Below are 11,790 nucleotides of genomic sequence, written 5' to 3' on the forward strand. Positions count from 1 at the left end.
TCAGCTATAAAAACACAAGAGTTCACATTATCCCGCTGATCTGGATCTGCCCAATAATTTAAGAAATCATCAATGATCTCCTCCTCCTCTTCCAACTCAGCTGCTCTGAGTTCTTCACGTCTCAATTGTACATCCATCATCTGCTCGAGCTTTCTCAGCTCTTCTGTCAACTGCATGTTTATCTGTCGATCTCTTTTCTGTTGTAGCCTCTACCACTTCACTTTCTTTCCCTTCAGTGGAAAGATCCATCCTCTATTCTGGTTTTCCTGCTCTTGCAGCCATTCCTCTAGTACCTGCAATTGCACTTTCATCACTGCAATCTCTCTTTCTCTGACTTTTGCAGTCATCTCATTGCCGTGGCATTCCATTGAACCTCTTCTTTGATCCTCCATGATCATCTTCTCACTTGCCATGAGTTGCACTAGCCTCTGCAACAAGCTCTCTTGTCTTGCCGCCACTTACCTCACCAAGCTCTCCTCACTCACTCTTTTGGTAAGTACTTGGTTCACTGCCTCTGGAACCTTTCAAGCACTCTCTCTGCTCTCTTCAGGCTATCTCTTCAACTCACCTCCTTCTTCAGGACACTACAATTGTCCTCCTTATTCAGCCTTTAGCTGAATGCCAGGTTCAATGCCATCGTCTTCCCTTCAACCATAAACCTCAATCATAAATTTCAAATCAAAAAAAGCATCTCACCTTTAAGATCATGCACGATCTTATCTCCATTTACTTCTGCCATCCTGTTCACTGCAATTGTGTAGCTTGCATATCAAATTTAAAACTCTGATCTTCATCATCATTCATCATGCAGTCAAAAATACACTTCAGTTCTCATTCAGAAAATAAATATTTCAATAGAGCCAGGCTCTGATACCAAAAGTGATGAAGCCCAGGCCACTCCGAGGCTGCTCCTACCAGGATCCTTCTCATATTTGTCCATGACAAAATACCTCTCATTTAATTCTTAATCAAATCTCTATTTTAAGACATTTTCAACCACTGGTAATGCAGAAACTTATCCTTCGATTTTGTTCTCTTGGGCCTTCAATAGATAATGACCGTTGTTGTCAAAACATATATACTCAAACAACACATTCCTGCCACAAACTAATATCTCTTCGCAAAGCTGCACTCAGCTTGCAATTTCATGCAAACTGATAAAGATATCACACTGATGAAATACAAGCCAGAGACAAAAGAAATCCATATTACAGGAGAGGAGGCAGAATACAAGCAGTTCTCCATTTTCACAAATTCAAACTATCGGGAAAGAAAGATCCACACGAATCTGCACTGCCAGAAGCCCTGTACATACTACAATATTTATCCGAATATAAATAATCTGTGCTAACTACCCCAGTATTAATCAAATGCAATGACATCCTTGCAAAATGAAATGCCTTGGTTACTGGTGTTACATGAGCATAATCACCTGGACGTTTGTAGACAGAATTAGTGCAAGTGCTCAGCTTATACCGTAAAATTATGCTGATAATACCAAGTTGTGCTTCCTTGTATGTTCAGGTATAATTCGCTGGACTAGTTCAGGAGAAGCTCCTTTCAACTCTTGAGGCTTGAAGTTAAACAAAGGGGCAACGACCGACCATTAGGCGAGCGTGTATTGGGTCCTGTAACTCATTGAAAAAAAAGGATGTGCACAAGCCTCCACAGCAGTGCAACACAGATTTGGGGAATACTGGAGCAGCCTCGGATATAGCAGATACACAATATCTATATCTATACACAATATAGATATATATAACTAAGTTATATATGCACACGCAACATATATATATCTTGTTATATAGACCACGGGATTTCTTACCTCCTCTTGCACCGTTGATATCGCGCTGGTTAAAGTCTGGACTCTCTGCTCATCCATACAAATTCGGTCAACATATCCATAACTAAAGAAATACCATTGCATCACACACAATTCGGATTTGTTATACTACGGTTTCTTCAACATTCCAGCGCTCTAATTCGAACTCAACGCATCAATACAATTGTTAATTGAAGACTGTGCCTACCTGCGTTAATTTGCCCATGTCTGGCGCTTCAACATTTGCAATGATTGCCAATTGGGTTGTTACAATGCAGTGCTTCTGGTTTGTAACCATCGTTCCGCCTTTACCTTTCAATTGCTGGACCGTGCCTGCGCTGTCAATATATGTTAAATCACCATCTCTTTTGAATGCTAGCAATGGAACAGCAATTTTACTTGCAGTGTATGAAATAGATGACCGATTCACCGAAACATCATAAACTCCACTTCAGTCGGCCCAGATTCGATTTTAACGCATTAAACAAATAGCAATTTCTGTTATTGAACACACTTAGACTCACATAATTTTACCATAGAGATTCACACAATCAGCAGATTCAAAATACTCCTTTTATTTAGAGTATTAACGCCTTTTATGCATAACGATTTGGATGCAGAGTGTTAACGCCTTTCGCAATGCACAACGAATAGCAATTCTGCTATCGACCCCTCAAGATTTCAAAAGCTTGACACTGCAGACTTGTAATGTATTAAAATGCCGGCGCCCTTTACTTTTCATTTTCTATTAATCAAATACAGACCAATCCTAACTCATGCATAGATAACAACATAAATCGATCTCGCTTTTACTACAGGTTTCCTTCGGTCAACCTTCCCAACAATCGATACTTCAATCACATATATACAGTTAACCAGAATTAACTATAACTTCCACACCCAATCACCAAATGTGTATATATATAATCTGAAATCAAAACAAGATTACTTACAAACTTTGCTTGGCCTCATATTCCAGATTGATGGCCCTTACAATTTCTGAAGGCTTACAGCCTTGGTTGTTCCAAACCAGCTCTCTACTCCTCTCCTTTTCTCTCAAAACCCCTCATATTTATGCAATTTAAAAAATCATTTAATTAAATGCTCAATCCCTTCAATTCCTCAACGAACCCCTAAATCTCTCAATATCCCTAAAGGATAGGTTTTTATCCCTAAAATCCTTCAATTTATTAAATTCCCTCATATCCTTTTATTAATAAAAAGATATTTACAAAAATCCTCACCTTCTCCTATTTTATTCAAATTAATTAATAAAATATTTAAAAATCCTCACACCCCATATTTACAAATTAATATTATCATACCCCATATTTACAAATGGAGAAAAAGGGTCTTGATGCTCCTGCATCAATATCAGATAGAATCGGAGAAAACCCCACCCAACAAATTAGAGCCACATTGATACAAAAATATGACTGCACATGACAACAAATAAAATTGGAAGAGACAGAGGCCCAATACAACAGCAAAACAAGGGAAGACAGAGCATCAAGCAAAAATGAAGTGTCCAAAACTAGACACACAACCTTGCATAAGACAATCAAAATGTACATACCCGGGATGAACCGAGGACCCACGCTTGGAGAGTCGATCTACTAAGGTGTTCTTCTCTTGGAAAATATGGCAGAAAGAGAGAATGAAAACAGGTCCGCATAGTGGAGATTTTCTCCATCCAATGGCTCAAGGATGGAATGTCAAGAGAGCAGCCACCTTGAGCCCAATCGATAGTCACATTGGAATCCCCAAAGATGATGATCTTGTCCACCGCTAGCGATAAAGCACATCTTAGGACTCCCCAAGGGGAAAGCATCTCAACTCGCGAGTTAGAATCAGAACCTCCATACCATCAGAAGTGATAATGATGTGAAGGAAATAGGGATATAATATCTCCACACCAACAAACACCCCCCTCAGAGGCACCATCAAAGAAACCCCTTGGAAATCTATGTCCCATATCTTTGAAAGTCTTGTCACTCTTTTTTCTGTTGGGAGAGAGAGGTACAATCTCCAAGAAATACTCAACAGCTCTGAGGGAAGTTTGCCTCCGATTCAGAACAATGTTTTCAAAAATGCTTACATTTTGACTTCGCCAGATTTCCTAAAAGAAATATGAGGTATGGACCTATATAATCTATTGTGTGGGGTCCAAAATTTCAAACATGAAAATATGGAGGTTCTGTCCACAATGTTATTAATATTGAGCAAAGAAGTGATCTCCTCCCAAACACCAAGGGCCCAGGGACATACTAGGAAAAGATGTACAAAATTCTCCTCTGCGGATCTACAAAGTGGACTGACTCCAGGGCCCAAGAAACCTATTTTGGTAGGGTTGTCCCACGTTAGAATACAGTTGTGGCAACTACCCAGGTGAAACATTTCAGCTTTGTTGGTACCTCCCATTTCCACATCCAAGCCAACCAAATGGACCAGGGATCAAGCATATGCCTGTGAGAGATATAATAGTAAACTTCCTTGGCCGAAATTTCCCCTATCTGAGTTGTACCACCCCAAGTGATCTAGTCCTATTTATCAGTAAGAACAATGCTCATTTGTATAAGGTTATAGAAAAAGGAATCTCATTCTATATGAAACTACGGCAATAAATCCAACTCTGTTGCTTGACTCCAATAAGTAGAGGGGGAAAACTCATTATGCATAACTCCAATGTGTGAAGAGTTGTAATATTTCTGCTATGTAGATGTTGGATGATAGGAAAGGAGAGGGAATGGCTTCCATCCATAGTGACCATGTTGTCTAAACCAATCAAAATTTTGCTTCCCCTTCTAACTTCCCATATGAGGTTGTTGCAAATCCAAGGGTGGACTTTCATCATGGTGCGCCTAATATAGGAGATCGAACTCTTCATAGGGGCACAAGCTCTGACCCAATCCTCGAAGAGTGCGTAATTCAATTTTTTTTTCACGTATTATGTTTTTCTATGTGCCTCTAACCATCAAGGCCCTCCACAGGTTGTTGTGAGCAGAGCACAATTGAACACATATGTATCCTTGATGCCTCGACCACCATATTCATGTTGTTTACAAATATTGGCCAACGAGGACAGGTGGAATTTCTTCTTGTCTCCAATGCCATACCAATGAAGTCATCTATGAATGAGTTGATTCTATGAATCATAGCCATGGGGAGAAAGAATAAATGCATCAAGTAGACAGATATTCCCTGAAGAACTCCCTTTGTCACGATCATTCTCCCACCCAAGGAGAACCACTTGTTTTCCCATCAAAATAATTTTCTTTCAAATTTATGCATGATCCAATTCTAGTCCCATCTCCTATATTTACAAGGCTTAAGGAATAAATCCAAGTATTTGAACCCTTCTGCAAGGGGTTTAACATTAATTCCAAATAGATCATCAATTATTTTGATCTTTGAATCCTCCACTTATCTAGTAATCAATTCTTATTTTTCTTTATTAATTTACAATCGAGAGTCTTTGCCAAACTTGTCAAGTATTTGTGAGAATAAGAACCATTCAACCAAATTGGCATCCCAAATCCCAATGACATCATCCAATAACATTAAGTGTTACAGGGAAATGTTTGTGGAATCTTAGCCCCTTAATACAACCCTCTTCCGTGGCAGAGTTGAGTTTCCTACTCAGACTCTCCATCATTACAATGAAGATTAAAGGGGATAGAGCACATCCCTTCCGCAATCCTTGATGAATTCTGAAAAATTCAAAAGGTTGTCAATTAATCAAAATAATTGGTGAGCTCTGGTATTGCACCAAGAATGTTGCAACTCCCAAGGGCTCCTTAACTCAAATTATCAACTTGGGGTTCGTACAAACTTCAAGGTGATAGTGTTATATGCACAACAGATAAGATTCCACTCATGCCACCCTGGGTTATGACATTAATCAAGAGTTCTCAAAGACCATTCCTCCTACTGAATTAGAATGAAAGCTTACTAATAAAGGTACAATTGGAAATTACTTCTAGCTATGAAAGTGGAAATGACATTGACTCAACTTGTAAATGCTAACTAATCAATTCATGAAAGGACAAACGTTAATCTACTTGCAGAAAGAAAGCTATTTTATCTTGCAAAATCCATCAAAATACCAAATCTACTTGCAGAAAGGAAACTATTTTGTCTTGCATAATTCATCAAACTACCAATCAGAATTGCATGTACCATCTACCTAGTTCACACTTGCTTGTAAATCAATAACCTACTTGCATCATACTTGTGATAAAGAAACTAACTCTACTATTTTTTTGCAGTGAAGAAAAGGAAGGGTTGGAGTGGCCTAGGAGCTTCCGATAATCATAAAATCACAGTTGGGGGTCATCATTCATCTGGACTAATTCAAAGTTGCAATGAGGATAAAAAATGATGAAGAAAAGTGATGCTACAGGTTTGCTACATGTGATTGCTACATGAGGCGTGTAATGCTATAGGAAGGCATGTAATGCTATAGGAGGGCATCCTAGTGGCTTTTGAAGGTGAAATGATATCTTGAGGGTATGGAGAGGTGGATGGAAGTGGAAGAAAATGGAGGGAGTTGGGTTTTAGCCCGTAGCCAAGCTCAAGACCTCTCAGAGGCATGTCTTGCACTAGGACGAGTGTTCTCGGTATACTAGGCAAAATGACTTATAAAACTAAGTTTTGGGACAAAATTTGGAAGTGTAAAGAGAAGATGAAGGAGCTCAAGATGGTAGTGGTAAAGGTGCCCCCCCTTGAATAACAACACAACCCTGCAATCAATGACATGCATGCATCCATTTATCATTAACAAAATGAAATAACTTATGATGGAAAAGATAAGTTGAATTTAAATAACATCTAATTTATGCCATAACATTGATCTAATCACTAAATTGACTTCTAAGTTACAGAAAGAAAATGTAAAATAGGACAACTAACACTAATATAATTCCAAGAAATCATAAACACAATATGTCACTGTGGTTGTGAATCCTTCCACTCATTCTCCAATGAGAGAGGTGATGTAGAGGCTGCAACCACATGTTTTTATAGATGAATCTAATGAAATGCAGGAAACTATGAACTGTTCGGAATGAAGGAGAAACATAAGTACAAAAAAGAGGGACCAAAGGCTCTGGGTTGGGCCTAAACCCAAGGGTCTCAGTGCTCTGAAACTAACTCAGATGCAACTTAAAATCCAACTTCTCATTATTAAAAAGTGCAGGCCTAATACATCACATAAAAGTTAAAAGTAACAATATCAAGCTTCAAGCTCAATAGCTACACCTAGCTGAACAAAAACTGCGAATCCTACTGAGCTCTTCTTCTAGTTTATTTATATAAAAGGGAAACTAAAGTATCTCCCTTGAAAGTAGGAGTGGCTCCCTCCTTGATCTCGAAAATGGTGGATCTTGTCCCTCTTGGTCTTCACTTGGACTAGGAGTCACTTGGTTGCCAATGAATTCAAATTGGTGAGAGAGGATATTATGATCCCAAGCCAAGTTTAGGGAGTTAAAGAGGTGGACAGACCCCCTAGATTCTCTCCTAATTGTCTCCATCAAGCCCCTGCATAGTAATAGCCTGAAAAATGCTTCATTTTCCTGCAATTAAACCACATTATGCCACATACTATGACAAACACCTTTTACTCCTCTTACTAAGCATAATATAACAAAAAATGTGAATTAATGTAAGAGAAGGATAGTTTTAAGGTTGGAGGATGGCATAATGATCTTAAAAATGTACCTATTGATGGGACTCATCAAAAACTATATTTGAGGAGGAAATGCATGCCATGAGCCAGTCCACATGTCTTCTTTGGAACTTGCACCTATGAAGAATCAATCCTAGAAACTCCCAATCCACCCTGTCATATGCCTTGATGAGATCGACATTCATGAGGCATGCATTGATTATTTTTGTGTGGATGGAATGTACACACTCCTGAATTATTCCAACAGCATCTTGGATTCTTCTTCCTACAAGAAAACCAAATTGCTCCAATGTAGTATGTTCAGACAATATATGTTTAATTTTGTTAGCAATAGCTTTGGAGATAATTCAAGATTAAAAGGAATTCTTGAGTATTTATGTGTAACCAAAAGGTTAGTAAATGTTTTTTTTATTAATATTCTTTTTTGTTTTTAGTTAATCCTTTTTTTTTTGTTTTTAATTAATCTTCTTTTTTTTTACCAAAACTTGATTGTATCCGAAGAAACCACCTAATATGGATAACATTTCAGCTCCCGTAACTTTTTGCAAAAAAAAAATCCATTTTTGGAATGGGTAATTATCTTTAAGGAAAACTTTATTCAAATATCTGAAATCAACAAACAATCTAATATCACCTTACTTTTTTCAAACTACTACAAGTTTAGCTAGCCATGATGAATGTCTAATATTAAGCAATATTTATAGCATCAAGCATTTTCTTTAATTATTTTTGGACCAAGGGACCTAACTTGGGATTAATATGTCACAATTTTTTTTTAATAGGTTTGGTATCTTCCAAAGTGTGTTGAATTATACCCTCAATATAGCCCTTAAGTCTTGACAAGACCAAATAAAAACATCTTTATATTCAGGGAAAAAGATGTTAGGTTTTCTTCTTTCTTCAAGAGTAGTATTTTTCCCAACTCTTATCATTTCAGGACTAGATTCAGAACCAATATTGATTTCAACCACTTTCTCATATTGAGCAATTGTTTGCTCTATTTTACACCTATCATATCTATTCAAAATATTTCTAAAGGTATCACTTCTATAAGGAGAGAGTCTTTTGGAAGGTCCTCAGATTTTAAATCTTCAAAATTTACTTTACCTTTTGAAAAGACCTTTGCACTATGAAGAAGGTGAAGAACTCGCATGGCTGGTCCAAAAACTATTTCCATGATGCATTATCCATGAATAAAATTATAAGTAAGTTGTAAAGTAAAAGAAATGACAACCAATGAGTCAGCTAAAGCATTTCTTTCTCTAGGGACAACTTTTGTAGCAAAAACATCGAAAATTTCTATGTTCTCCCATATGACATTTTAATACCTTATCAACTTTCATTCTTATTATTAAAAGTGTTCTTAATATAGTAAACAACTAGATCAAACTCGCCAATGACTTTCAAGCATATAATTTTTCTATCTAGAGAAAGATCAAGTCCTAAATTAAGAGATTCATATTCTGTAATGTTGTTGTACATTCAAACTCATGTCTAAAGGAAACTAGTTTACAATATGAAAGAGTGAGTCCATATAGGTGAGTTGTTTATAAAAATATATGGAAAAACCTGTTAAGAGATTTGTAACCCAACTTTTCGGACTTCAATGTGAGTCCATCATGCAAAGATCACAATTCCCAATTGACATGTCTTCAATATGAACTTATTAGAGTTGTTAATAGTCATATTTTGGAGATTTTATTTCATGTCAACTAATGATGACTATTATTTATATTTTTTAATAATGGTGTCCATGTGTTGTTGAGGTTTAAGCCTTGTTTCGGTTCATAGTGTTGGTTTTTTTTTCTACCTCTATAGATTCTTTTACTCTTGTTTTTAAATAGTGATGTTCCTTTCGAATGAGTTTTTCGTTTTCCATGCAGATGCAATGAGAGGAGGAGCATGCTTGTTCTACTAGGGATGATTTTGATGCCCTATTTCTTGATATGTCAGCCATGTGTTCTTTAAATCATATGAAAACCGACCTTCCAGTTTCCCCTATGTATTCTCTCACACACAAACATGGAATTATATAAACTCCTTTGTGTTGTTTTGGATCAACCATGTCCTTGACGAAGTCAATCATTTTAGAAATGGTATTTGGATGGGTGAAAGCAACGTTGATGTCATGTGTACTTATTATTTTTACTATTTTATTGATTATTCCTTTTATGTAATGTAGTTTACAATGCTTGATTGATGAGACTATGACTATTCTAGCACTAGATCTAGTTTTAGAGCAGTTTCCATCCAAGTCCACAATCCAAACTTTATTCAAATCATCATCGAGAGTGATTGAATTGGCAAGGTTTGCAAATATCCAATTCTTTATCTTCACATCCTTCATCATTTGAAGAAATGTAATATTCTTCAACTTTAAGCCACACCATTGGTTTCTTATATATGACAACAAAATATTTTTGATCTATTGGGAGCGAGGAATAAGATAAATCCATTTGATTTGTGCCACCGTAATCAATAGCCATATTCTTAATAAAATTATGCCCCAAGAGATTCAAATATCTATATTGACTATATCCATCACTATGGTTCTTTCAAGGTGACTTTCTATGTGTACTTGTAAATCCTTGATTATGTCATGAGCATTGATTACCCTTGAGTCAATACTGAATATATTTCTATCGCCAAGTAATCCAATCCTAATTGTTTCATGACTTTTAATGGAATTACATTAATATATGCACGTGAATCTAACATACACATATGATGATTAACTACTAGTGTTATGAAGTGGATGACTCTTATCATGGTTTTTTTGTATATAATATGACATGGGAATCAATTTCCTTTGAATTAAGGGGATGTGAGAATCCTTGGTGTGATCATTACGTTTCATCGAACAAAGAAAAGGCGGCAATGTAGGAGAAAAACTATGTGAGATAACTTGATCTTCTTTTTCCAACCTACAAATATGATTAATGATTGTCACATATGTTTGTTATTCAAGGAGTCCACTCTTCAAAAAATTTGTTTGCACTACTACGAAGTCACTATAAGGATTGATTACGCTTATGGCTTCTATGGTGGTTTCATTTATCAAAATATTTTTCTTCAATCCTTAAAGCATATTCCTTAGCACACAAAATAGTACTAGGAAACTATCTCTAAGGAAAAAGGAAATTTGTCCTTCAATATGGTTTAATAAGTTGAAATCAATTTTTTGTGTTAGGTTTTCACTTACAGGTTTTACCAAGTTATCAAATATTTGATTAAAATTTCTAAATATTCGAAAACCCTTTTCTTATTTCACAAAATTTAGTTCCCAAGATTTGATACTTTTGTCTAGAAGACTTTCATACCATGACTTTGCATTGTTATCTTGGGGTAAATTAAATAATCACATTATCACATCTTTTGTTATATCTAACTCTAGGTAAGAAACACATGCCTTATTGAAAGAATAGCAAATGTTTCCTAACTATGGTGGTATTATTTCCATAAAATGTTGGTAGCCATTTCTTAAATTCCCCAAGCATCTTATTGGGGTACCCTTGTATCTCAGTTATATAAAGGGGTTTAAAGGTATGTTCAATCCATGGTTTGAAAGTCATTACCTTAGCAATTTTGTCAAATATGGGATCATTGAAAGGAAAATTTCTTTTAGACCTCTTTTGATATACCTTAGTAGGGTTATATTCTACAATTTCTAGATTCATATGTGGAGTCACTAGTTGAGAACATGAAAATGAATGTTGAGATATATTCATCAAGGAAAGGTCGAAACACAGAGTTCGACTCTCATGGAGGACTTAAATCCTACGTGACAATAACACCAAAAATGTTACAACAAAATCTAGCATCCTACTGTAAAGCCTCAATAGGAAACCTAGATCAAGTGCAAATGGTAGTATCACCACTATCATCTCAGAAACAACTCGCCTCATTTTAGCGATGGAAACAATCCAACCTAAGGGAGGCTTCCCTAGTAGATCTTAGGGATCAAATAATCCAATTACCTTATGGTATTGTCACCACTATCGCCTTACCAACAATTCCCCTCGTTTTAGGGATGGACATAATCCAACCAAGGGAGGCTTCCCTAGTATATCTTAGAGATCAAATTATAACCAAATTACCTTAAGCTAACTACCCCCTAAAGGTTCTACAATAATTTTCACCCAAGGATAATAATAGGAATTAGGGTTTAGGGTGGATTAAAGAGTAACTTCAAGATTTTAGTTCAAAGGTTCCTATGGATCAATCTAAATGACTAAATCAATTAATGGAAGATCAAATCTAGGTTCTCAAGCACAAACAATCA

The sequence above is a fragment of the Pinus tabuliformis genome, chromosome 6 (genome assembly GCF_031772625.1).
Source record: "Pinus tabuliformis cultivar Carrire ecotype Pingquan chromosome 6, CPIR1, whole genome shotgun sequence".
Taxonomy (NCBI): domain Eukaryota; kingdom Viridiplantae; phylum Streptophyta; class Pinopsida; order Pinales; family Pinaceae; genus Pinus; species Pinus tabuliformis.